Here is a 26,683-nt window from a genome sequence, read left to right on the forward strand (position 1 = left end):
GGAAAGTTTGAGCTATTGGTATTGTAAATGACAATTTTTTTATTTATGTGTTGGTTTTGAAAATAGCGAATTTAATAGCTTGTCATTTACAATGTCAATAGTTATAACTTTCGCAAATGTGACACCTATAGCATTTGTAATGCAATAGGTGTTGTATTTACGTGACTTACATGTATTGATATTACAAATAACAATGGCTTTTATTTTTTCTAAATAATTAATACGTAAATAAAAGTTATTGTAATTTAAATAATGGCAATAGCTTCAACTTTTGTAAATAACGTTTGTGAAGATTATGTTCAGTGTATTTTTTTGTGACGAAAATCTAAGAACAGAAGTGAAATATTAACAGTTTTTGAGACATTGGTAATAAAGCTTGAAACATTGAGAGAACATATTTGAACCAGTTGTTGTTGAATGGTTGCACAGATTGTTGCTGTGGTGTCGCTGAGTGATGCTGTGGCATTCAGTGATGCTGTGGTAGCGCATAGTGATGTTGTGGTGCCCCCGAGCGATGTTGTGGTGCCCCTGAGTGATGCTGTGGTGGTGGTCAGTGATGCTGTGGTGATGCGATAAAGTGAGTGCAATAGATAGATAGAGTGAAGGCGATAGATAGAGGGTGAGCGACAGAGAGGGCGATAGATAGAGTGAGGGCGATAGATAGAGTGAGGGCGATAGATAGAGTGAAGGCGATAGATAGAGTGAGGGCGATAGATAGAGTGAGGGCGATAGATAGAGTGAGGGCGATAGATAGAGTGAGGGCGATAGATAGAGTGAGGGCAATAGATAGATAGAGTGAGGGCAATAGATAGATAGAGTGAGGGCAATAGATAGAGTGAGGGCAATAGATAGAGTGAGGGCAATAGATAGATGGTTGTGTGTGTGGTTGAGTGTGCGAGGGTGGTTGAGCGAGGGTGGTTGTGCAAGGGTGGTTGTGCAAGGGTGGTTGTGCAAGGGTGGTTGTGCAAGGGTGGTTGTGCAAGGGTGGTTGTGCAAGGGTGGTTGTGCAAGGGTGGTTGTGCAAGGGTGGTTGTGCAAGGGTGGTTGTGCAAGGGTGGCTGTGCGAGGGTGGCTGTGCAAGGGTGGCTGTGCGAGGGTGGCTGTGCGAGGGTGGCTGTGCGAGGGTGGCTGTGCGAGGGTGGCTGTGCGAGGGTGGCTGTGCGAGGGTGGCTGTGCGAGGGTGGCTGTGTGTGTGAGGTTTGTGTGGGGTTGTGTGTGTGGGGTTGTGTGAGTTGTGCTTGGGGTTGTGTATGTGGTTGTGGGGTTGTGTGTGGTTGAGTGTGGTTGTGTGTGTGGTTGTGTGTGGGGGGTTGTGTGTGGGGGGTTGTGTGTGGGGGGGTTGTGTGTGGGGGGGTTGTGTGTGGGGGGTCGTGTGTGTTTAGGGTTGTGTGTGTTTGGGGTTGTGTGTGTGTGTGGGATTGTGTGGGGGTGTTGTGCGTGTGGGGTTGTGTGTGTGGGGTTGTGTGTGTGGGGGGGTTGTGCGTGTGGGGGGGTTGTGCGTGTGGGGGGTTGTGTGTGGGGGGGGTTGTGTGTGGGGGGGATTGTGTGTGGGGGGGATTGTGTGTGTGGGGGGTTGTGTGTGTGAGGTTGTGCGTGTGTGGGGGGTTGTGTGTGTGGAGGTTGTGTGTGGGGGGGTTTTGTGTGTGGGGGGGTTTTGTGTGGGGGGGGGGTTTGTGTGTGGGTTGTGTGTGTTGGGGGTGTGTTTATGACAATGCACCCAGTGGCCCATTTGTCTTTAATGGATACAAATATATGGAGGTTTAAGATCGTCCAGTTATAAATCACGATTACTAGAGATTTCAAAGTTTAAAATAAAAAATGAAGATAAACACTGAGAGCTAGCCAGACAAGTCTGGAACACACACATTCAATTTGAAAACCTGTTCTTCTTGCCTCCAGTTTAGAAGAAACAATGGGAAAAGCCAACAGGTTTCTCCTTCGTGACCAATGGCTTTACCATGGTTTTTAACCAGGCTGCACAGCACCTACAACGGGCAGCATGACTAGTTTAAAATATCAACAACAACAAAAAAAAACACTACAAATTCTTTGATGCGGTCACCAGAGTTATCTAGTTGGCACGCACACCACGCAAGTGCGCTCCTACAAAAATTAGCAGGAGCTTTTAATATATTTTTAGTTACTGATAAGAGTTGGATCGGTAACTAAGAAAGCAACACAGGGAATAGTTGGGAACAGCATGGTGTTGTATATTGATTCTTCATGTAATGTGGCTGACAATAGTCATTAGCCCTTCCTTAGTGTTCTTACCGCCTCAGCTTCCCAGAATACCTGTGTGTGTTCTAACCTGTGCCAGAGTGTTCTACTTGTGTCAGTTGATGGTCTGGTCAGCTGGCGAGGTTTGTACTCAGCTGTGACCTACAATAAATCTACATGTAAATCAACTAGAAGTATCCTGTCATCTATTTACAACATTCTGGCGAGGTTTTTTGTTGACCAGACCAGAGAGGAAACCATCAAACACAGCCTGAGCTACACCTCGCGAAGAGAACCCACTGTGGTCCACCTACCTTCTGCCAGTAACATTATCAAAAGAAGCATGAAACTGCATGAATGAGGGAAAGTCAAAGGAAACTAAAGCAACTAAAGAACCGTGAGTCCATTACTTATCCCTGGCAGCACTGCGCAACAAGAACCTAACCACCCAACTGCGGTTAGAAGTAAGGTGTAGAGAAACAAAGCTGCAAAGTAACCAGAAATCTTTGAAGCATCGTGAAAACAGAAGAAACCAGCCGCAAGTATTTGAAGCGCATTGAAAAGTTAAGAAACCTGTCTAAAGTGGCAGCAAAAGTCAAACTAAACTACTTCTCAATCAGCTGCAGCTTAAAACAAGAAAAAAGTAACTGCCTATGCTGTGAAACTCATCACAATAATGAAAAGAAACCAGTAACTTTAAGAAATAGCTCGAGAAAATTTCTCCTCTGCTCCCTGTAATGTTACAAATGAAGTGTTAGACACGAGAAACTGCACAGATTGGAGGAAAGTACTTTTAAAGTTCAAGCCACAGCTGCTGTAAAAGGAAAGAAAATAAGAGAATCGCTTGGAAAAAACGGAAACATGCTGCCATAAACGAGTGAATTCTAGACATAAACGGAGAAAGGAAAAAAGAAACAATACCCAAGTTCTTCTACCGTGAGTCTTTTGAGCAATGGAATGTATGTTTGCCTCTGAATACCGTTTGTCTGCCTCCGTGTTGATCCGCTCTCCTCCATGGCACATTTCAAAATGATGACGTATTAGCATCTCCATTGGTCTCAGCGGAGGATCTGCATGCTCCATTGTGACGTTGTGTGCCCAGCGTCATCTCAGAGTAGGGAAGTAATCATTCCTTGCTGCCAGACTGTGTGCATCATCACGCATTGTCGCGCAACGTGAAACGTCACTGCGCGATGTCAAGAGCTCATTTTGTAGCTTCATTCTCAGTGTCCTTTTGTTCCCATGGCAACGGAGTTACGGGAGCACAACGCAATTAAATAAACTTGTGTGAGAGAGCGAAGACCAAGGGTTTCTATTCACACTTGTTCTGATTGTCATTTCCTTGAGACAGCGCACGTCCCTAGTTGCCAAGATTGAGTTTTATTTGTTATTTTTTTAAGGCAACAATTTGCTGCGCTCGAAGGTTCTTGCCGAAAGTATAGGTAAGCGAAGGCCTTCTCATTTTGTTTTCTAATCTTGGCATTCTTCATCAAATGTTCCTGTGTGTGCTGAACTGCTGCAACTAAGTTTCACACATTGGGAAGGTATTTCTCGTATTGCCATATCCATTGCTAGTGTTTAGTTTAAACTGCAAGAAGAACATTTAAGTCAACAGCATTCAACACTGCAGTACTGTGCACTTGTATCTGTATTTGAAGACAGTTTTGATGGTATTCCTTCACAACAGTGCCATCTTGTGGACTTATTAAGTATTTTCCTTTGGATTGTTTTATCCAAACTAGAATCAACACAGAGTGTTTAAGAACAGAGCAACCAATCCTTTTCCACTGTAGTTTTGTGAGTAGGACATTTTAGCGCAGAAATGTACCTGAGGGCCTAAAATACACACGGAGAACCTACGGACAAATGTCCAATAACTAACGGTGTACAGAACCTGCAGGTAGTAAATGTTTCTGAACCAGAAGGGCGTCTGTTGACTCTGAACAGTCCTCCACAACTAGCACTTGTCATTTTCAGAAAGCCAAAGAGCAGGGCAAATCTAGTCCATAAGTGCGCCGAAGAAGCGAGAGGACAGAGGTAAAAGAAACAGGACTGGACAAAGGCCGTTCCAAAAACAAAGTATGGACAATGGTCATGCAAAGAGGAAACAAGGTTGTCCCGGAACAAGGAGCGAAATGTCCCAGTACCAAGATGGAGAGCCTGGACAAATAAGTCCATAATGGGGACAAAGGTCCCAGGACAGAGCCTGGACGGAAAGGCTAAAATGAGGACAAAGGTTTCAGGATTAACATCAAGGATGGACAGTTGTCCAGACAGTGTTAAAGCTAGTCACACCTAGGAATATGTATCCATCTTTTGAAGTGAAAACTTCAAGCCAAAATTTGAATCTCTGTACATCACATGCATTACTGCACTTAGTAATCTTGAAGAGTGCCTAAGTCTGGAATTTTCAAGTTTATCTAAGACTTTGGTACCTGTAAAGCATGATGGCATAGGTTGAACGGTCTATCTTCAACTCAGAGCGTAAAGCGTTGGTGGACGGAAACAGATTTGAGAGAGTGGACTGTCTCTTCCTGTTTTGCTGGTCAAAGACGGATTGGGGAGAGTGGACTGTCTTTTCCTGTTTTGTCAGTCTAAGGGGAATAGGTAGTGGTGATGCCTATTAGTTGTTTCGAGTGTTGTGTCCCACCTCACACTTCACTTTTACACGCCCCAAAATGCTCTTTTGCCTTCATGAACTAAAATAGTTCAAGTCGTCTTAGACCTCCTATCTGTCTTTAATATTATTGTTGCTGTCTCCCATACTTTAAGCTTTAGTTTTTATGTTTTGTTTCATTTCTTTTCTGTAAAGGAGGAAGATGTGTTGTATATTGATTCTTCATGTAATATGGCTGACAATAGTGTTTAGCCCTTCCTTAGTGTTCTTACCGCCTAAGCTTCCCACAATACCTGTGTGTGTTCTAACCTGTGCCAGAGTGTTCTACTTGTGTCAGTTGATGGTCTGGTCAGCTGGCGAGATTTGTACTCAGCTGTGCCCTTCAATAAATCTACATGTAATCAACTAGAAGTATCCTGTCATCTATTTACAACACATTGCTACACAAGGGTAGAAGGGGGGCGCCGAAGCAACACGGAAGTGGACACAAGCAAAAGGCGAAGGGCTGGAAAAGATGCAGATGTGGAGGACAAGAGCAAAAGCAACATCAGAATTAGGGGGAAATGCAATGGGGAGAATCACACAGGTGGGCACACGAGGAAAGAAGGCTGGAAGAAGCAGCTGGGCAACAGGAAGCAACACGGAGTGCACACGGAGCAACTTACACAAGTGTGACAGGTCAAAAACACACCGCTCTAATGGACGGGGGGGAGTAATGGGGAGAATCACACAGGGGGACACACTGGGAAAGAGGGCTGGAAGAAGCAGCTGGGCAACAGGAAGCAACACGGAGTGCACACGGAGCAATGTACACAAGTGTGACGGGTCAAAAACCCACCGCTCTGATGGAGTGCTCCACAGAAAAGGAAACAAGTATTCACTTCAGATGTTCCTGTCCAGCGACCACATGAAAGAAGGGGAAATCAAGCTCGCCAGCAGTAAAAGGGAAAACTAGAGCTCGCACTTTAAATAAACTAAACGAGGAGTAGTTTGTGAATGGCCTCTGTGGGGGTGGGGGGCGAGCCGCGAAGTCATGGCTCTGAAGAAAACACAAATTTGAAGGCACGAACGGGGGGCATTTATGGGACAGAGCCTGACCGGATGACCAATGTTGGTTTGGTCACATATATTAATAAATACACATGCTGGCCGTGCTAACTTTGTTATATTATTCGTACAGCAGCCATGCCGAGAAGATACACTACTGTCCCATCACATCAAACGCGCAGCTGCCCTGCGAGAAACAACACTACAACCCCATTAAAGGACAGCAGCTCTGCCAGGAACAGCTGCTAGTGTCCACCTGAAAGTATAGTAACTGTGCCAGAAAGATATGCTACTATCCCATTAAATGTACAGCAGCCCTGCCGGGAAAAGACACAATTAGCCCAGTAACTATACATTAGCCCTGCCGGGAAGAGACACTACTGTCCCATCACATCAAACGTGCAGCTGCCCTGCGAGAAACAACACTACAACCCCAATAAAGGACAGCAGCTCTGCCAGGAACAGCTGCTACTGTCCCACTGAAAGTATAGCAACTGTGCCAAAAAGATATACTACTTTCCCATTAAAAGCACAGCAGCCTTACCTAGAACATATTCTACTGTCCCAATAGTAGGACAGCAGCTCTGCTGGTAAGCACATGTACTGCTCATTTTGCGGCATACAAACTCTGCGCAGAGGTGTGGGCACTGCCCTGTTGACAGTGAAGTAGTGTGGCTCACTGGCTAGAGGCGGCAGACCCGAGAGCAGAGGACGGCCCGGGACCAGGGTTCGATTCCCGGCGCGGCAGGTTTCTGGACCAGGGTCAGCGGACTCGATAATTCTCTCGCCTCGGTGCCCACTCTGATCAGCGATCACACTCGGCAACTCTGGGCATTAGCTTGCCTCATCTTCACTAACGGCCCTGTTAGACCTGGCACCTTGGCGTGAGTTTCCCTTCCACTTTTGGCTGGTGTGCCTCCGATGTTTTGCTGGTTTTCCGATACTCAGGGCACTGCACCACGGCCGACCCGTGCCGCAGTGCAAGTGCTCCCTACTGTAAATTGTACATGTGATTGATGTCCATGATTGGTTCATTGGATTTACTGTTAGTCCCTAGTAAAGTGCACTAGGAGTGCCAGGGCTTGTGAATGCCAATACTGCTAGTGGGCCTGCAGCCTGGTTGCGCCACCCACAGAAGCAGCCTTAAGATGTGTCTGGGGTCTGCCATAGCAGAACCTGCGTGCAGTCTCGTACTGTCATGCTGGCTGGGCAAGTGCACCCACTTGCCAGCCCCTAAACGTTCCCTTGACTTCATATTAGTCACCCCTATGGTAGGCCTGAGGGCAGGGTGCATTGTAAGTGTAAGGTAGGACAAGCCCTGATGTGTGTGGCATGTCCTAGTAGTGAATTACAACTAAATTCGTATTTCACTATTGTAAGGCTACCTGCTTCCTTTAGGCTAGAACGGGCTGCTGGAATTATTACACTCTATAATCCCAGCAGGCTCAGGGAGCATGGTAGAGAGTCATGTTTAGTATGCCTGAACTCAGAATAATAAAATATTTCTTTTAGTAAAGTTTATTTTAGTATCCTGTGTTTGCAAATGCTACTTTTAGAAAGTTAGCATTTGCTTGCCTAACCATGTCAGCCCGCTTCTGCTGGTGTGTGTATCTGACTGTCTGGGATGTGTGAGTGACAGGGCTGGGGGATGACAGGTGGTGAATGCGCAGATTACACCCTAGTGGGAGGTAGGAGTGGCTCTTGACTCTGAATCTTGCTGTGCTCTGCCACCACAATGCTGGCTCCACCCTCCTGGGGAGCGACTGATGACTCAGCCGACACCTGGCCCAGGAAGGGCGAAGCCCCATCAACAAGGTACTTCTGGCTGCCCCTGTCCACACAATGTTGGCTCCACCTCCTGTGGGGCGTCTGATGCGCCTGCCCCTCGCACTGAAAGCAGAAGCCGGATTACACCCACCAGAGTACTCAAGGACTGAAAGTGGCTATGCAAAGGCCCCCCTGGCCTGCAAGAACGAAAGAAATGCAGTATAAAAGTAGGAGCCCTGCTCCTTGTAAACTAGATCCTGTTTGTGCTACAGAAGGAACTCTGCCCGACGGGAAGGACAAGGAAGAGTGCTGGCTCTTGCCTGTGTCTGGTGCCTTGCTGCAGAAGGAGAGGAAAAGGAAAGACTACAAGAAGACTTTTGCTTTGTGAAACTTTGTGCCAAACTCTGCTGAAAGATCTCCAAGGGCTTGCTGCTGAACTTGCCCCCTGACCAGCGCCCCAGGACCAGTGGGCGCTACATCCTGAAGAAAGCGACTGTCTGTGCAGCTTATCGCTGCAGTACTGACAGAGGGGTCTGGGAGCGCTGGGCAAGCCTGCCACACTCCCCGTAATCCAAGGCGTCGACATCCCCCCAAGCACCGTGACCGGGGCCCAAAGCAACAGCGAGAGCAACGTGAGGTCCAGCCGCCGCTGGCCCGAACACCTTGACCGCATCTGCACCGGGAGCCCGAGAGCAACGTGAAGGAGGACCCGTCCGATCCAAGCTCCCGAATTGACTGCGCTTCAAGCCGTCAACCCACCTGCGAAGACGGACAGCCGCCCTGTGATAACCCCCCTCTGGTCGGTAACCTGCCCGACAGCTCAGCTGTGAGCGCACAGCTGCAACCGGCACTTTGGCTGGGTACGTCCTGCACTTGGGGACCGTACTGCCACTTGCCGCCACCACACAGCCGCCGCCTCCAGGGTCGGAGCGAACGACGAAGGAAGGACCCTGCCGCCACTGAACACCGCCGCCCCGGATGACCCGTGACCTGCCCGGCTGAGAGCCGCAGCGAACAGCGACCCCGGAAAAGCAACGCGACGTGGGACAGCTCCCCTGGAAGCCGCCCGCTCCACAAGAATTTGAAAGGTACTGTGTTGTATCCTCACGGTGCGAGCGTCCTGCAACTCGAGCTCGCACCGCGCTATCTGCTCCCAACGCGAGCCGCCTCTGAAACCGAGGCTCGCACAGCTCCTGGTCCTCGAGACCCACGCGGGAAGCGTGAGCTTTGGCCGGCCAGGCCCGATCTCCTCTGCGAAGCAAGCGGAGACCGCGGAAAGCGCATTGAGGCGCTACGAAACACTGAACCTTGTTGAACCTGGGCAGAAGGCCCAAAAGATTGCTTATTGCTAAGAAAGAACTGTGGCAACCTGAACTTAAGTAAACTGGAACCGCTATTGAAAGTTTGACAACTGTATTTACAAGCCTGCTTGAAATTTATATAAAGATATATATTTTTACAAATACAGTTTGGTGTCATTGTGTGGTGGGTTGGTTGTGATGGTGTAATATTGCAAATGTTTAACCCTATGTGCCCCAAAGATTAGCCTAAGACTGCTTAAGCCACACTACCTAGAGGGTAAGCAGAGGTTGTCTGGAAGGTAACCCTCAGCCCTGACGAGGAAGAGAGAGTCCCTGCTTGTCGCTAGTGCTACACTGCGCCAACTAGAGCCTCCCCCTTCCTACATTGGACGCAGCGGTGAGGATTTTCGAATTTACATTTGCAGTGTCTATACCTTAACTTCTGACCATTGCACAGTGATTTCAGTCCAGTTACTTGGCCACAGGTTTTGTTGTAATTTTGCCGAGAGAAGATCCCTAGCGAAGAAACCATGCCGGGCACGAAGAGCCTGGATGGAGCGGAGTCCACGACCTCCGAGATGTTGGAGGTGGAATGGGACGCAGCAAAGCTGGATAAATACACCAGAGTTGAACTGAAGTTTTTTTGCAAGAAACTCAAGGTTCCGCACGCCGGTTGCAAGAACAAGCCAGAGCTCTACAAGGCCCTGAAAGCCTGGATAGAGTCCAGAAAGGCCCCGGAGGATCAAGATGCCCTCGCGGAGCAAGATGCAACTGAGGAGCAGAATGCACCTGTGGATCTGGTGGATATCGAAAGGCAAGACAGCGTGCACAGCTTTGGTAAAGGCCTGTCGCCAGAGGAGCTGGCAGACAGGAAGGAAACGAGGGATCATGAAAGGAAGCTGGCAGAATTAAAAATCCAACTGGAGCTTGAAACCAAAAGAATGGCGCTGGAAGAGCGAAAGCACCAAATGGATTACGAATTGAAAATGAGGGAGATGAGTCTAAAGGAGAGAAACTTGGATCATCCTCCCTCTGGTGGCAGCACAACGCCGGTGCAGGTAGAGTCAAGAGTGCACATCCCCAAGGATGTAGTTAAAGAGTTCTTTAAGGGGGATGACATAGGACAGTGGTTTAGGGCATACGAGGTAGCCATGTCCTCCCACCGGGTCCCTGACAAGGATTGGGGAGCGGGGTTGTGGGGGAGGTTCCTTAGCGAAGGGCGGGATACCTTGCTAGATTTGCCCGTTGAAAATCAGAGATCCTATTCCCACATGAAAGAAGCTTTAATGAACAGGTATGGGCTTACCCCTGAAATGTATAGACAGAAGTTTAGGGGATGTACTAAGCGGCCTGGGAATACGTATGTGGAGTATGTGACTTACTTTTGCAGAGCACTGGATGGTTGGGTGAAGGGTAGCAAAGTGAATGATTTTCAAGGTCTCTTTGATTTAATTGCATGGGAGCACTTGTCTGATCACTGTTTTCCTGAGCTACGCCAGCACCTGATCGATAGCAAGCTGTCCAACCCGAGGAAGCTTGCTGAGGAGGCGGACCGCTGGCTCAGCACCAGGGTCCACAAAGGTCCCGTGGGAGACTCCGCCAAGGGTGGGCAGGGTCCCCAGCAGAAGAGTGGGGGGGACAAGGGAAAACAGAAAGTGTTCCAAAAAGGCCCCCAAAGTAATCCCCAAGGGGACCAGCAGAAAGGTTCTCAGCCTCCCCCACCCCCAAAGCAGAATGGGGCCCCGACAGGTAGACCTGTTCCAAAGGGGCCCTTCAATTGTTTCAAATGTGGTGAGCCGGGGCACATATCCAGTGACCCCAAGTGTCGCCTGTTTGGAAAACCCGCACCCACTGGTGCTCCGCCCCGTCAAGTGACTAGTGTTCACTTAGGAGAAGAAGTGATGGTCCCGGGGGGTGGAGATCCCGTTCACATGACCCTAGTCTCACTAGGAGACAGTGAGATGATCCCTACAAACTACCTGCCCTCTAACACTAAGAAATATGGGCAGGTGGTGATCATCAATGGTAAGGAAGCTGAGGCTCTTAGAGATACAGGAGCCAGTGTGACTGCAGTGAGGCAGCACCTGGTGCCTCAAGAGCAGGTTGTACCCCATGCCTACTGTAGGGTTATCAATGCTGATAATTCAGAGAGTCAGTGTCCGATGGCTCAAGTTCCCTTCGAGTGGGGGGGGGGTCTCTGGTACTCTGCAGGTCTGTGTGAGGAAAACCATGCCTGTTGACTGTTTGCTAGGGAATGACTTGGAGCACTCCCCTTGGGAAAAGGTGGAGAAGACGACTCACCTGCGGATGGTGGGTCTGCCTGACTGGGCGTGCGTGACCACCCGGTCAATGGCAGCCAGTAGGGGTGATCAAGAGGTCCTGGGGCCTGAAGGAGAGGCCCAGGAACCGGCCTTAGGGAGAAGGCGCAGGGGGCGCGGGAAACCGGCCCCTGAAGTTCCCACGGTCCAGGAGGAAGCAGACCTTGAGGGGGATGCCCTGGAGCCTACAGGGGAACAGATTGCCGAACTGGGGGACCTGCCTGAGCTGACCCATTGGCAGCAAGAAGGAGGACCCTCCAGGGAGGAATTCTGCAAGGAGCAGAAAGAATGCCCTTCTCTCGTGGGTATGCGGCAGCAGGCTGCAGACCAGGCCAATGGTGTTCAGGCCAAAACACATTATGTGTACTGAGAGAACGACCTCCTGTATTCAGAGCCTAAGGCTGCTGAACCTGGGTCAGCCCGTGTGCTGGTGGTACCCCAGAAGTTCAGAGCCTTCCTACTGGGTCTGGCTCACGATGTGCCTTTAGCAGGACATTTGGGGATGGACAAGACCTATGACAGGCTTGTCACCCACTTTTACTGGCCCCAAATGCACAAGAGCTCAGACGCTCATTGTAGGACCTGTCCGACTTGCCAGGCAAGTGGGAAGAGCGGAGGGAAGAACAAGGCTCCCCTCCAACCCTTCCCTGTGGTCGGTACGCCATTCCAGCGAGTGGGTATTGACATTGTTGGGCCTCTGGACCCCAAGACAGCCATGGGCAACAGGTTCATCCTGGTCTTGGTGGATCATGCCACCCGGTACCCTGAAGCCATCCCTCTGAGGACAGTGACGGCCCCCGTGGTGGGACGTGCACTGATGGGAATTTTCTCACGAGTAGGATTCCCTCTAGAGGTGGTGAGCGACAGGGGGACCAACTTCATATCCAAGTATATGAAGTCCCTTTGGCAAGAGTGTGGTGTAACGTACAAGTTCACCACGCCTTACCATCCCCAAGGAAACGGGTTGGTTGAAAGATTCAACCGAACCCTGAAAGGCATGATCATGGGCCTGGAAGGTCCAATGAGGCGTAAGTGGGACGTCCTCTTACCATGCCTGCTCTTTGCATATCGCGAGGTACCACAGAAGTCCCTAGGGTTCAGCCCCTTTGAACTGCTGTACGGTCACCCCGTGAGAGGACCACTGAGTTTGGTAAAGGAAGGCTGGGAGCAATCTCCCAGGAAACCTCCCCAGAATGTATATAGCTACATGCTGGCCTTCAGAAACCAAACCCGGCGCTTCAGACAACTTGCCGAGGCAAATCTGGAAGCAAGCCAGGAGGAGATGAAGCGGTGGTACGACCAGAATGCCACTCTGGTCGAGCTTCAGCCTGGACAAGAGGTGTATGTCCTGGCCCCAGTGGAACCCTGTGCCCTTCAGGATAAGTGGACAGGTCCATTTGAGGTTGTGGAACGAAAGAGCCCAGTGACATACTTGGTGGACATGAAGACGCCCAGGAACCCTTTGAGGGTCCTACATGTCAACCGCCTCAAGCCCCACTTACGAAGGTCCGAAGTGGGCATGTTGTTGGCAACTGATGATGGAATGGAGGAGGAGTCGGAGCCTCTTCCTGACCTCTTAGTGGCCTGTGAGAAAGACGGGTTAGTGGATGGAGTTAACCTCTCACCCACCCTGACCCCCGAACAACAGGAAGACTGCCGCCAGTTGCTGGGGCAGTTTCCAGATCTGTTCTCCCTGGTTCCTAGTGTCACGGATTGGTGCGTCCATGATGTGGACACAGGAGACAGCTTACCTGTGAAGCATAAGGCTTACAGAGTGACTGACAGGGTCCGGGCCTGCATCAAGGAGGAGGTCTCCAAGATGCTTGCCCTTGGGGTGGTTGAGTCTTCCAGCAGTCCTTGGTCCAGCCCCGTTGTCTTGGTCCCAAAGGCTGCTGCGCCGGGAGCCACACCCGAACTCCGGTTCTGTGTGGACTACAGAGGACTCAATTCAGTCACGAAGACTGACGCGCACCCCATCCCCAGAGCTGATGAGCTCATTGATCGGCTAGGGGCTGCCCGGTTCCTCAGCACGTTTGATTTAATGTCTGGGTACTGGCAGATCGCCTTGACCGATGGGGCAAAGGAGAGGTCAGCATTCTCTACACCAGATGGGCATTTCCAGTTCCGGGTTATGCCATTTGGAATGAAGAATGCCCCTGCCACCTTTCAGAGATTGGTCAACCAGGTGTTGGCTGGGCTGGATGAGTTCAGTGCCGCCTACCTGGATGACATCGCGGTGTTCAGTGGCACCTGGCCAGAACACCTGCGAAACCTCTGGGAAGTGTTGATGGCCCTACGCAGAGCAGGCCTCACAATCAAGGCAAGCAAGTGCCAGATTGGGCAGGGTTCCATGGTGTACTTGGGACACCAAGTGGGGAGTGGCAAGGTGGCACCCTTGCAACCCAAAATCGAGACCATCCTGGCTTGGGAACCCCCCCAAGACCCAGACTGCAGTGAGAGCCTTCCTGGGGCTCACTGGGTATTACAGGAGGTTTGTCAAGGGCTATGGCACGATTGTGACCCCCTTGACAGAGCTGACTTCGAAGAAGCAGCCCAGGAATGTGATTTGGACTGACACCTGTCAGAAGGCTTTTGACACCCTGAAGACTGCCATGTGCACGGCGCCGTGCTCCTGGCTCCTGATTTCTCCAAGGAATTCATAGTGCAAACAGACGCTTCAGAGCATGGTGTAGGGGCTGTTCTTTCACAGATGACTGAGGAGGGCTTTGACCAACCCGTAGCCTTCATCAGTAGGAGGTTACTTCCACGGGAAAGTAGGTGGAGTGCAATAGAGCGAGAAGCATTTGCTGTGGTCTGGGCGCTGAAGAAGCTAAGACCCTACTTGTTTGGGTCTCACTTCCGAGTTCAGACAGACCACAGGCCCCTCAGATGGTTGATGCAGATGAGGGGTGAGAACCCGAAACTGCTGAGGTGGTCCATTTCTCTACAGAGTATGGACTTTACGGTGGAACACCGCCCTGGCACCGATCACGCCAACGCTGACGGTCTGTCCAGATTTTTCCGCCTTAGTGATGTGGAACTCCCTGGGGAAGGGTAGTTCCCCCCACATTTCAGCTGGAGGGGACACGTGTTAGACCTGGCACCTTGGCGTGAGTTTCCCTTCCACTTTTGGCTGGTGTGCCTCCGATGTTTTGCTGGTTTTCCGATACTCAGGGCACTGCACCACGGCCGACCCGTGCCGCAGTGCAAGTGCTCCCTACTGTAAATTGTACATGTGATTGATGTCCATGATTGGTTCATTGGATTTACTGTTAGTCCCTAGTAAAGTGCACTAGGAGTGCCAGGGCTTGTGAATGCCAATACTGCTAGTGGGCCTGCAGCCTGGTTGCGCCACCCACAGAAGCAGCCTTAAGATGTGTCTGGGGTCTGCCATAGCAGAACCTGCGTGCAGTCTCGTACTGTCATGCTGGCTGGGCAAGTGCACCCACTTGCCAGCCCCTAAACCTTCCCTTGACTTCATATTAGTCACCCCTATGGTAGGCCTGAGGGCAGGGTGCATTGTAAGTGTAAGGTAGGACAAGCCCTGATGTGTGTGGCATGTCCTAGTAGTGAATTACAACTAAATTCGTATTTCACTATTGTAAGGCTACCTGCTTCCTTTAGGCTAGAACGGGCTGCTGGAATTATTACACTCTATAATCCCAGCAGGCTCAGGGAGCATGGTAGAGAGTCATGTTTAGTATGCCTGAACTCAGAATAATAAAATATTTCTTTTAGTAAAGTTTATTTTAGTATCCTGTGTTTGCAAATGCTACTTTTAGAAAGTTAGCATTTGCTTGCCTAACCATTTCAGCCCGCCTCTGCTGGTGTGTGTATCTGACTGTCTGGGATGTGTGAGTGACAGGGCTGGAGGATGACAGGTGGTGAATGCGCAGATTACACCTTAGTGGGAGGTAGGAGTGGCTCTTGACTCTGAATCCTGCTGTGCTCTGCCACCACAATGCTGGCTCCACCCTCCTGGGGAGCGACTGATGACTCAGCCGACACCTGGCCCAGGAAGGGCGAAGCCCCATCAACAAGGTACTTCTGGCTGCCCCTGTCCACACAATGTTGGCTCCACCTCCTGTGGGGCGTCTGATGCGCCTGCCCCTCACACTGAAAGCAGAAGCCGGATTACACCCACCAGAGTACTCAAGGACTGAAAGTGGCTATGCAAAGGCCCCCCTGGCCTGCAAGAACAAAAGAAATGCAGTATAAAAGTAGGAGCCCTGCTCCTTGTAAACTAGATCCTGTTTGTGCTCCAGAAGGAACTCTGCCCGACGAGAAGGACCGGGAAGGACAAGGAAGAGTGCTGGCTCTTGCCTGTGTCTGGTGCCTTGCTGCAGAAGGAGAGGAAATGGAAAGACTACAAGAAGACTTTTGCTTTGTGAAACTTTGTGCCAAACTCTGCTGAAAGATCTCCAAGGGCTTGCTGCTGAACTTGCCCCCTGACCAGCGCCCCAGGACCAGTGGGCACTACATCCTGAAGAAAGCGACTGTGTGTGCTGCTTATCGCTGCAGTACTGACAGAGGGGTCTGGGAGCGCTGGGCAAGCCTGCCACGCTCCCCGTAATCCAAGGCGTCGACATCCCCCCAAGCACCGTGACCGGGGCCCAAAGCAACAGCGAGAGCAACGTGAGGTCCAGCCGCCGCTGGCCCGAACACCGTGACCGCATCTGCACCGGGAGCCCGAGAGCAACGTGAAGGAGGACCGGTCCGGTCCAAGCTCCCGAATTGACTGCGCTTCAAGCCGTCAATCCACCTGCGAAGACGGACAGCCGCCCTGTGATAACCCCCCTCTGGTCGGTAACCTGCCCGACAGCTCAGCTGTGAGCGCACAGCTGCAACCGGCACTTTGGCTGGGTACGTCCTGCACTTGGGGACCGTACTGCCACTTGCCGCCACCACACAGCCGCCGCCTCCAGGGTCGGAGCGAACGACGAAGGAAGGACCCTGCCGCCACTGAACACCGCCGCCCCGGATGACCCGTGACCTGCCCGGCTGAGAGCCGCAGCGAACAGCGACCCCGGAAAAGCAACGCGACGTGGGACAGCTCCCCTGGAAGCCGCCCGCTCCACAAGAATTTGAAAGGTACTGTGTTGTATCCTCACGGTGCGAGCGTCCTGCAACTCGAGCTCGCACCGCGCTATCTGCTCCCAACGCGAGCCGCCTCTGAAACCGAGGCTCGCACAGCTCCTGGTCCTCGAGACCCACGCGGGAAGCGTGAGCTTTGGCCGGCCAGGCCCGATCTCCTCTGCGAAGCAAGCGGAGACCGCGGAAAGCGCATTGAGGCGCTACGAGACACTGAACCTTGTTGAACCTGGGCAGAAGGCCCAAAAGATTGCTTATTGCTAAGAAAGAACTGTGGCAACCTGAACTTAAGTAAACTGGAACCGCTATTGAAAGTTTGACAACTGTATTTACAAGCCTGCTTGAAATTTATATAAAGATATATATTTTTACAAATACAGTTTGGTGTCATTGTGTGGTGGGTTGGTTGTGATGGTGTAATATTGCAAATGTTTAACCCTATGTGCCCCAAAGATTAGCCTAAGACTGCTTAAGCCACACTACCTAGAGGGTAAGCAGAGGTTGTCTGGAAGGTAACCCTCAGCCCTGACGAGGAAGAGAGAGTCCCTGCTTGTCGCTAGTGCTCCACTGCGCCAACTAGAGCCTCCCCCTTCCTACAGGCCCCACCAGACCGCCGGGGATGCCTGGTCTCACCCTGGAGATACCCATTAAGGGACCATCTCTCAGGGAAGCCAGGAAGGGTTTCGCAGCGGTCGAAGCGCCTTGGGACCCTCCGGGTAAGTAGCGCGCTATATAAATGCCTATACATTTACATACATACATACATATGCTACTATGGCCGAGAAGTGCCAGGACTCTCACATCAAAAGTGCAACGACAGGCCTGCTCAGTAGTGTGTATGCCAACGCGGTCTCCTCTGGAGTATCACAGCCCTGCAGGTGGGACCAGACCCGTGGGGTAGGACCCGACCCGACCCGTGGGGTGGGACCCTACCCTTGCTATTCAGAGCACAGCTGGCTTGCTGCACAATGCCAGCACTTCACTCTTAAAGTGCAGCAAAAGCTGTCCTGCACAGACACAAGAGTATTCTTCTGTACGGCAGCCCTGCTGTGAAATGTTGAAACCCGCCTCATTAAAATCCCAGCAGCAGCAAATGCATTTACAGTGATATTTCAATCAAGCAGTGTAACGTATATGATATGATCTGGGTACCGCGACACCCCCGCGGCACAAGACGGCTGATCCTGGCGCCACTGCAACTACCTGTTAAGCATTTGATAGCACCAGCCCTCCAAACAGCTGTGACAGAATATTAAGAAGGTACGAATTTTATTTGCATTTATAAATGGTGCTGACGCAGTGCATTGACGATGGCTAGTCCCCTCTCCCTGCCACCCGCCCGAAAGTGCCCTTACCTCGGACATAGGCGCCCTTGCTCTCGTCCAGCTGGCTGGACGATGATCCGCACATGATGCCTCCGGGACATGGTGCTCGCGTGTGCCCGGGTCAGAGCTGTCAGTGGCCGGCTTTGGCTGTTCGGCGCGGATGCTGCTCCCAGCTCCTCTGTGCGAGCTCCAGTGCTTGTTTTCAGTAAAAATGAAAACTTCCTGCCAGAGGCAACAAAAAACAAGCAGCACTGAAAGCGATCGCTTTCACGATCGCTATAGTAAACAAGCAGCAGCGAGGTTCAAAACAAAAACAGAAGCCGCTAGTGGTGCGCACGCATTTCTAGCATGTGCTTTCAATTATCGCGCACACACACGCCCGCAATAATTTAAAGCACATGCTAGAAATGTGCGTAACACACACCAATATGCCAGGGGCGGAGCTATGCGCCCGCCTCTGACCTATGGTATGCTCCCTTTTAAACAAAAACACACACGCAAACGCCAATAGTAGACCGGAAAAGAAACAAGCATTTGCAATGCAATAGGTCTCGCATTTGCGAGAGTTTGAGCTTTTGGCATTGTAAATTACAATGCCTTTTATTTATGTGTTCTGAAAACCTGCAAGTATTGTGTAAACACGCACTTTGTGTTTATAGGCATTTCTTACGACAAGCAAGGCTGGCAGTAACTGTGCCTCTTTGTACTTGTAGTCCATGCTTACCAGAAGCAACGCTGGCAGCAAATGAGATGCAGTTACTGCCAGCCTTGCTTCTCGTAAATAATTTGTGTTTACGCACCACATTACAGGTTTTCAAAAGACATAAATGAAAGACATTGTCATTTACAATGCCAATAGCTCAAACTCTCGCAAATACGAGACCTATTGCATTGCAAATGCTTGTTTAATTTTGGGTGGAAATCTATGGGTGAGGTTGCACCAGCAGATTTCCCCCACTGGCTGAATGTCTAATTAATCTACTTTGAGATTTATTCGCTATGTATTCTCCCACCTTTATGCATCCTAAACCCAAAGTGTTCCACAAATACTGTAAGTTGATAAGTACATCATGCAAAAAAGCCACAAAAAAAAGAATTGTGGGTAATTTGAATATAAAGGAGGTGGAGGCAGCACGTAAAAGCCTCACAGCGAACATTGTGGCTACAAAAACAGTATAAGAATGCAAAATGATCCAAGAACAGAAACAAAGGACAGCAAAGAGAGCCCTTGTTCGGTCCATTACTAAAAACACAGGCAGATACTAGGCAGACCCATAATGGGGTCATCGTCCGCCTTATTCCTCTGCGTTTAGCAAGCAGACAAAACAGCACTGAAATTAAAACACACCCGTTTGCTGGCAGTCACAAAATATATGCTGAACTCCCACTGGCAGATACAAATCTCAAATACTACAAACACTCTAATTCTATAACTCACAAATAGGGTTCACACACAGACAACCGATAATGGCAAGCATCGTCCAGACACACCTTAACGTACGATAAAACTGACTGAAACACACAGGCTCGAAGCTGCGCACTGGGTCAAAGTCTGGATAAGCCATAATACACATTATGCAAGTGTCACCAACCACTTCTGTCTAGGTTGAGGCAGATGCAGTCTATATAATGAAATAATGTGATTAAATGTGCTAGCCATTAACCCTCAGCTTATGGCTCTGTGCAGGAAACTACACTGGGGAAACAACAACAGGTAGATTCATAGTCATGATGTAGGGTCAGGAAATACATAGCACTACTTCTGCACAATGGGACCTCTACCGGAGAGTGTACATGGGGCTCAGTGTAATCAACTAAAGATAAAGCTCTATGACAGTCTAGGACAAAGTGGCGAGTACTGCCAATGGGATGTAGGCATTACACAAGTATTGGGCCTGGCATTGTTCAGTAATATCACTGCGGGTGGTTTGATAACTAAAAATCAGGAAGGCGCGATGAGGTGTAAAACATTTTGTGATAGGCACTGTCAAATAGTAGAATCCTCTTCCTTTGGATCTTAAAAATTCACAAAAAACTTTTACAATTCAGGAAAGCTTTGAGAACATAGCGCCAAGACACTGTCGGGTAATCTAGCACTATACAAAACCTAATAACAAAACCTACTGTATTGACTGCTAGAGCAGTGGGAGACGCGTGCAATCACCTTCTGATGGAGCTCTATGGTAAAGGGCACGATGGCTTGAACTGTTCTGTGCCATCACTGTGGTTTGATGGAGCTCTTTGATGTTCAGTGCGGTTGCTGGCTGTATGCAAGCTATGAGCTCTACAGTGTGGGATATGACAGCTGGTACTTCTTGGTACCATGTGAGTGATGGGTGCTTCTTAACCCTTTCGATGCTCATGACGGAACGGTTCCGTCATGAGCATCGGTAGAGCTGTGCTCATGACGGAACCGTTCCGTCATGACCACACCCATTTGCATTGGGGCTCAGCACCGGGGGTAAATCGGGGCCGCACGGATGAGGTTGATGCAAAGTTAGCAGCGCTGGGTGGCCTTAGTGTGATGGAGTGCCATGACATAGCACTGCTGGTATGCAAGACTTTATATTTGATGGAAAATATAAGCAGGAGGCAGATGGTGTGGCAGAGTAGAAATATGGAGTTGAACAACAAATATAGCTCCATCAAGCACACCATACTTAGTAGTGGCATACAGGCACTACAAGGTCTCCAGCTTTACCACTACTTGTCCTACGTCCTTTAGGATTAGGGGAGAGGTTGTAGCCTAATGGCTAGGGCGCCCGATTTCAAATGAGGGGAACGGAGTACGAGCCTCGGCAATGACGCTCAACATCTTCTGATTCGGGGCATATCACTTAATCTACTGGTGCCTAGCAAAACCAAGCCCTCGAGCAGATATAAGCTTATCGGCAACAGCTTATTAAAACAGCTGCCCCGGTTCTACTTTTCGCATCCTGTTTGAAAGCATCACATTGCGTGTCAGATGGGGCGAACAAAAACCAGAGTCAGTTCCATGGCCGGGACATGTTTTTGATTTGTCTACAATCACGGAATGTTCAAACCCCAGCCACACTCAAACCTGGTTCCCACCTTCAAAGACGGCCGCCATTGTAAATGCAACCTCGATTCTACATATAATAAAAAATACTTGCGGAATGCGGCGGGTCCCATGTTACAAATATGAAAGGGAGGAATAAAACAAAATTAAAAGACGCAAACTCGACCCGAACATATCAGCCCGCTTTACAGAAGCACCAATTGCATTACAGATGCATTTTTCAGCACCGGGATATATAATAAACAAGGCACTCACGTACCGGGCGAAGTGCTTTTTTCCCCCGATTGTTGTCCCACCTAAAAATGCTCAAATATAAATTAATGCAGCGCTGATTTTACACGAACAAAACGGGAAACAAGGAGGGGAGCGAAGACAACGGAAGTGGTGAAACAGGAAGATCAATGGAAAGGGATATAGGAGCGGTAAAGCTGAGAAAGAAAGAGAAGGTGACAGAACATGCACAGTAAAAGGACTGCAACATGGAGGAGAAGAGTAATGACATTAAGGTTGAAACAATACATGAGCTAGATTTTGGGACAGAAGAAACAAGACCTATTGCATTGAAAATGCTTATTGTTTACAAGTTCCCCATGCTGCACTTTCACTACGGACGACAATACTAAATAAGAGAGATTTGCGCAAATGTGACTTACATTTAGTTGGGTTCTCTTGGTGGAGCGAGTAGCGCACCAGTTATACAGATTAACTGGAGAATGAAAGAAAAAAAAATTGAATGCGAAGCAGGCATGTTGCTATACTGTTGAGTAGGCTTAAAATTCAGTACTTTTCGCTGCTCAGAATTCAAATAAAGTTCATAATAAATTCAAAGGGTGTCCTTGAATCATTATCGCACCAACATGCTAGCCCGTTTTCGCATCATTGTAAAGTGCTCTGTTTTTTTTGTAATAACGGGAGAAGTACAAAAAGCGATGCAGAGAATAAACAACCAAACCAATCAGAGCAATGGCGGTAACAAATAGGCAGGGACACCGAAGCCACGTTAATACGGACAGCCATAGCCCTGTTTCACTCCAAACTCCCGCGGAACCAAAACCCAAACGAGTTAGTCAACCTGGAAGGTCCTGGCTGGGAGAATGCTCTGGTCTCTGGCGAAACGAAACCAGAGGCTTTCTAGACAGGATGGCAAAGATTCCCCACGGGTTGCATTTAGGCTCCTCTCTCAGCTCTAGATGCCATGTCTCACTTACTCTGATATCAGCATGAGGACTTTAAAATATCGCGAGGTCTTTTTGCGCAAACAATCCATGTTTAATTTACATCGTAAAGTAAAATAAGTAGCTGAATTAATTAAGAACGTAAATCAGATATGTGCATTGAATATGAATTTGTTAATATTACGCTTAATGGAATACATGTTAGTACTGCCAGAATGATACATGTATATTAGATAACATCAAAATGCAAAACTATTTTTTTCAATTGTAAATGCTCACTAAATGTCTAAATCGTAGATGTTGAGTTACTACAACAATTATACTTCGAATTCAAGGTTTCAGCCCAACTTTTAAGATGCCGCCGAGTTTGTTAAAAAAAACGCGCTCATTTCGGCAGTCCTATCCTGACATGGCAGCTAGTTTACTTATAAAACAAGTCATGTTTTGAAAAAAAACTCACAGCCGCAGCCCGGATTGGAAAGGAAGCCAGGCAACTTGTTTTGGGACGGGGCGGGGCCACAAACAGGAAGCAGACAGGAGCCTACCCAGCGCTCCTGTAGCCAGCCGGAAGATTTGCATGTGAGCTAGCGGGGCTCCTGTGGTCGTGCAGAGCCCCGCCTGTTGCTGAGACTGACCCGTTGGCTGCCGAGGGAAACAGGGACATGCGGAAAGACCCCGGTAAGTGGGGTGGGGGGGTGCGTGCGTGTGTGTGTCTGTGTGTGTGTGTGTGTGTGCGTGTGTGCGTGTGTGCGTGTGAGTGTGTGTGTGTGTGCGCCCGCGCATATGTGTGTATGTGTGTGTTTGCACACTTCAGGGACTCTGAGGAGGGAGATGTGCACGGCGCCGGCCTGGACGTGCGCGTCCACAGACACCAATCACCGCGCGTGCCCGACCCCTGTCTCAGATTCACAGGAGACGGGCAACATTAGATACTTCGCTGGACCCAATGCTTCGCATTGCTTTCTCCAGCTCGACCTAAAAATACACGCACGAGCGTGTGGAATGTAAAGGTCCATTTTCAAAACCCCGAGAAAAGGACTCTTGCCGCGTGAACACTGCTGCGCAGTGTAAAGCTATTCGCGAGAGCTAAAAACCCACTCAGTGATTTCTACACACACATCTAAACACTTACCTATAGATTCACTCATACATGCTAACAAAGATCAATAGAACACTTAAATATACTTATACACCTACATTACACACTAGCACACATCCTATTCCCTTATGAAGTCATCCTACTCACTTATGCAAATTGTTCATACTTACATTTACTAAGCTATACACTTACACAAAGACCACTTTATTTATTCATATAGATAGTAACTCATACTTAGTGTGTTATAAAATCACTATTACAAGTATACAGTTATCCACACATCACTCATACAATCACTGAGTCTTATGTATACTTATTTATGTACAACTGTCACATACACTGCCTTTTATATTTCTAGTTTGTTGGACGTATCATTGAGAAATATATTTACTCATCACCACACCCATAAACAGATTCACTCACCCAAACAACTGTTTCCACATACAGTCTTAACCTCATATACGTACTAAATCAACTATTTACACATCTTTCGACAGTCACACAGGTCCCACCCAACCACACACACACATTCATTCACTATCCCATACAAATACTCACTTAACTAATTAAGAACTAATGTAGACTTTCACATAGCTAGTAACCAACTTATGCAGAAGTTTACACAACAAGAGAAAGAGTGATACAGGGATTCACACAGTTTAATCACTATCCCATATATTTAGTGAGACACTTTAAATTCGTCACTTAGACAGTCAATCACACTGCTACTAAATCCTCCATTCAGACACTTATACATCCACTCAGCCTTCAAGGCAGATTGAGATTATATATATATATATAATACTTATTTAAATATCGAAGCAAACCATATTCACTGGATGATGCCATCAGTGATGTCATTTGAGATGTCATCAGTGATGTCACTGACCAGGTCATGATTGAAGTAATATGTGACATCATCAGCAGTGGATTGTGGGCGCGCGAGTTAGTTAGTACAACTAACTACAACTTGGGAATTTCAATGGTTTTGTACGAGTGAAATGTCCAACTAACTATAACACCCCTAAATCTATGTTTTTTTCACTGAATTTCTAAGTTTTTTTAAATGCTAATTCCTAACTATAACATGTCTGAAACCTATGTTTTTTCAGTGAATTTCAAAGGCTTTTTAAATGCTAATTCCTAACTATAACAGGCCTCAAACCTATGGTTTGTTTTTTCTGTGAATATATATCACCAAATTACAGGTGCACAAAAGCATCTTGTAACACCTTAGGGCGTTTTCCAATCAGGACAACGCCTACCCAGTAGCGCGCCATTTTAAGAACATGCATAACTCTAGAAGCCAGGACCTTAGGTACTTTGCGATATATGCGATTCCTCCTAGCAGAGGAGGGGGCAATAGGGAACAATGGTTACATTAGTTGGAAACCAAATATATTTTGAAACTGAACTCTAAACATCCAACAGGATTGAACGTGACAGAGGATTCGTACCCCGTTTATGAATTGACTTTTTCATGGGTACTGTTGGTAACATTGGCATTGTTCAATTTAGATTCATTTATTTATTGATTGGTATGCAAAGATTTTAATATTGGGCCTCAATTTTAGTTCTATGTGAATATATAAGTGATGGCAGTTGATATTTTAAGACTAGTATTTTACTATGAGCTTTATATTGTCATATTTATGTATTATTTATTGATTTTATTAATATTATATACTTTATATATTGACAACCATACTGTAAAGAACTTATGATGATCCTATTAGCAACTTTACACATTGTGTGTTTGCACCCAACTATGTGCAATTTGCACATAAACTGACAAAGCAAATAATTTAGAATATACATATTTATATGGTTATTTATTATTAACAGGTTGCAAGTTTGCATAGATATGCTATGTATACCGACAGTCAAGGGCACACAACATCAGAATAAGATGCACATAATGGTAGAACCCAATCAATTGATCACAATGGTATGCCCAAAAAACATATAGTACCTTGGTAAAAACGTCCTGAATGCAATCACCAGATATTGGGGCCCCAATATCTCAACACGCAAGTAAATGAATAATAACATAAAAATAATAAAATAATGTTAAAAAATAGACAACATTGATATAGACGAAAGAGAATTTAATGATATTGTGGGCACATATACTATACAAGGTGACAAGCATTTTTTTTCACTTTAGCACCAAAAACACTTTTTTGCATGCCAGACATTTGTGATTACAATCAAGCGTTTTTGTTTACACACAAAAGACTTTAGTCATACGGGTCAAATGAAATATGTCATACAGATATTATTTGAATATGAATTGGTAATGGCAACTTTATCATTGATGTGTATCCTCAAAATGGCGCAAAAAAAACAATGCTTTACATTTTTTTTAAATAACGAAATACCAAATAGACTACAAAATGCTAGGGACTACAAAGAAAACTACAAAATGTAACTCTTTTATATCTATGGCGTGATTTGGACATGTGAATTCAATTTCACTAGCACGTGGCACTTTAAAAGATCGCAAGCAACGTAAAACTTTGTCATGTGATCAAGGCTCCGGCAGGAGCTGAAACGCGTTATGCCGATCTGCACAACAACAATAAATTAATTTAAGCATCTACTTTGTGGTCCATTGCTGTTCTTTGGAAATATCCGACGTGAAGACGGTGACTAATGGAGATATATATATATACGCACACACACACACATCCCTTCCATGTACTAATGTATCTATATATTTATTACTTTTCTTCTAATTCAGCATATCCAATGCACTTCCCTATTTCTCACCCTATACCTCTATCAATTTATCCTCTACCTCTTCTTTCTCATTCATCCCAAACCCCATACCACTACTAAGATCCCCAAAATAACCCTGCCTAAACTCTTTCCTACTTGGCCCCTCCTTGCATCATATTGTACCTCTTTTACTATTCAGATCCCCAAACAAGCCTTTCTAAACCCTATCCTTTGACTCTTCCCCCTCCACCTCCCTTTTACTCATCCCCAGCCTCGTCCTACTGCTATGTGCTCCCAAAAAAATAATATATTTAATCTTTCCCTCTCCCTCCACTACCTTTTTAAAACCAAATAACAGACTAACATATCCACCCTTTAAATTACTTTCATATTTCACTACACTAATTCACCACTAATCCTTCGTGGGTTCTGGAGTAGTGTGCTACTCGGCGAAAATACGCTTTAACACCCCATCAGGGGCAGCAGGTGCTATACAAATGCAAATCTTTTTCCTCCACTATCCTTCACAATCCAAATAACTGACTAACGTATCCACCACTCAAATTAGTTTCATATTTCACTATTCTAATTCACCACTAATCCTATTTGGGTTCCGGAGTAGCGTACTACTTGCTGTAAAAGTGCTTCAACACCCATCAGGCGCAGCAAGCGCTATATAAATGCAAACCTTTTTCCCTCTTCTATACCTCAGCTATCCTTCTCAATCCAAATAACTGACTAACGTATCCACCACTCAAATTACTTTCAGATTTCACTATACTAATTCACCACTAATCCTTTATGGGTTTCAGAGTAGCATGACACTTGCTGAAAAAGCGCTTCAACAACCAACCCCCCCCCCCCCCCCCCCCCCGAAAAAGTGCTTCAACACCTCCATCAGGGGAGCAAGTGCTATTATATAAATGCAAACCTTTTGCCTCTTGTGTATCACCACTATTCCTCTG

General features: G+C 47.7%; 1 protein-coding gene across 1 annotated transcript in view; it reads right to left on the reverse strand.

Annotated features, from left to right (window-relative positions):
- CCDC137 (coiled-coil domain containing 137) overlaps positions 1-26,683 on the reverse strand; it is a 117,711-nt gene that overhangs the window by 90,565 nt on the left and 463 nt on the right. The window lies entirely within an intron of this gene.

This window comes from Lissotriton vulgaris, chromosome 7, assembly GCF_964263255.1.
Source record: "Lissotriton vulgaris chromosome 7, aLisVul1.2, whole genome shotgun sequence".
Lineage (NCBI taxonomy): Eukaryota > Metazoa > Chordata > Amphibia > Caudata > Salamandridae > Lissotriton > Lissotriton vulgaris.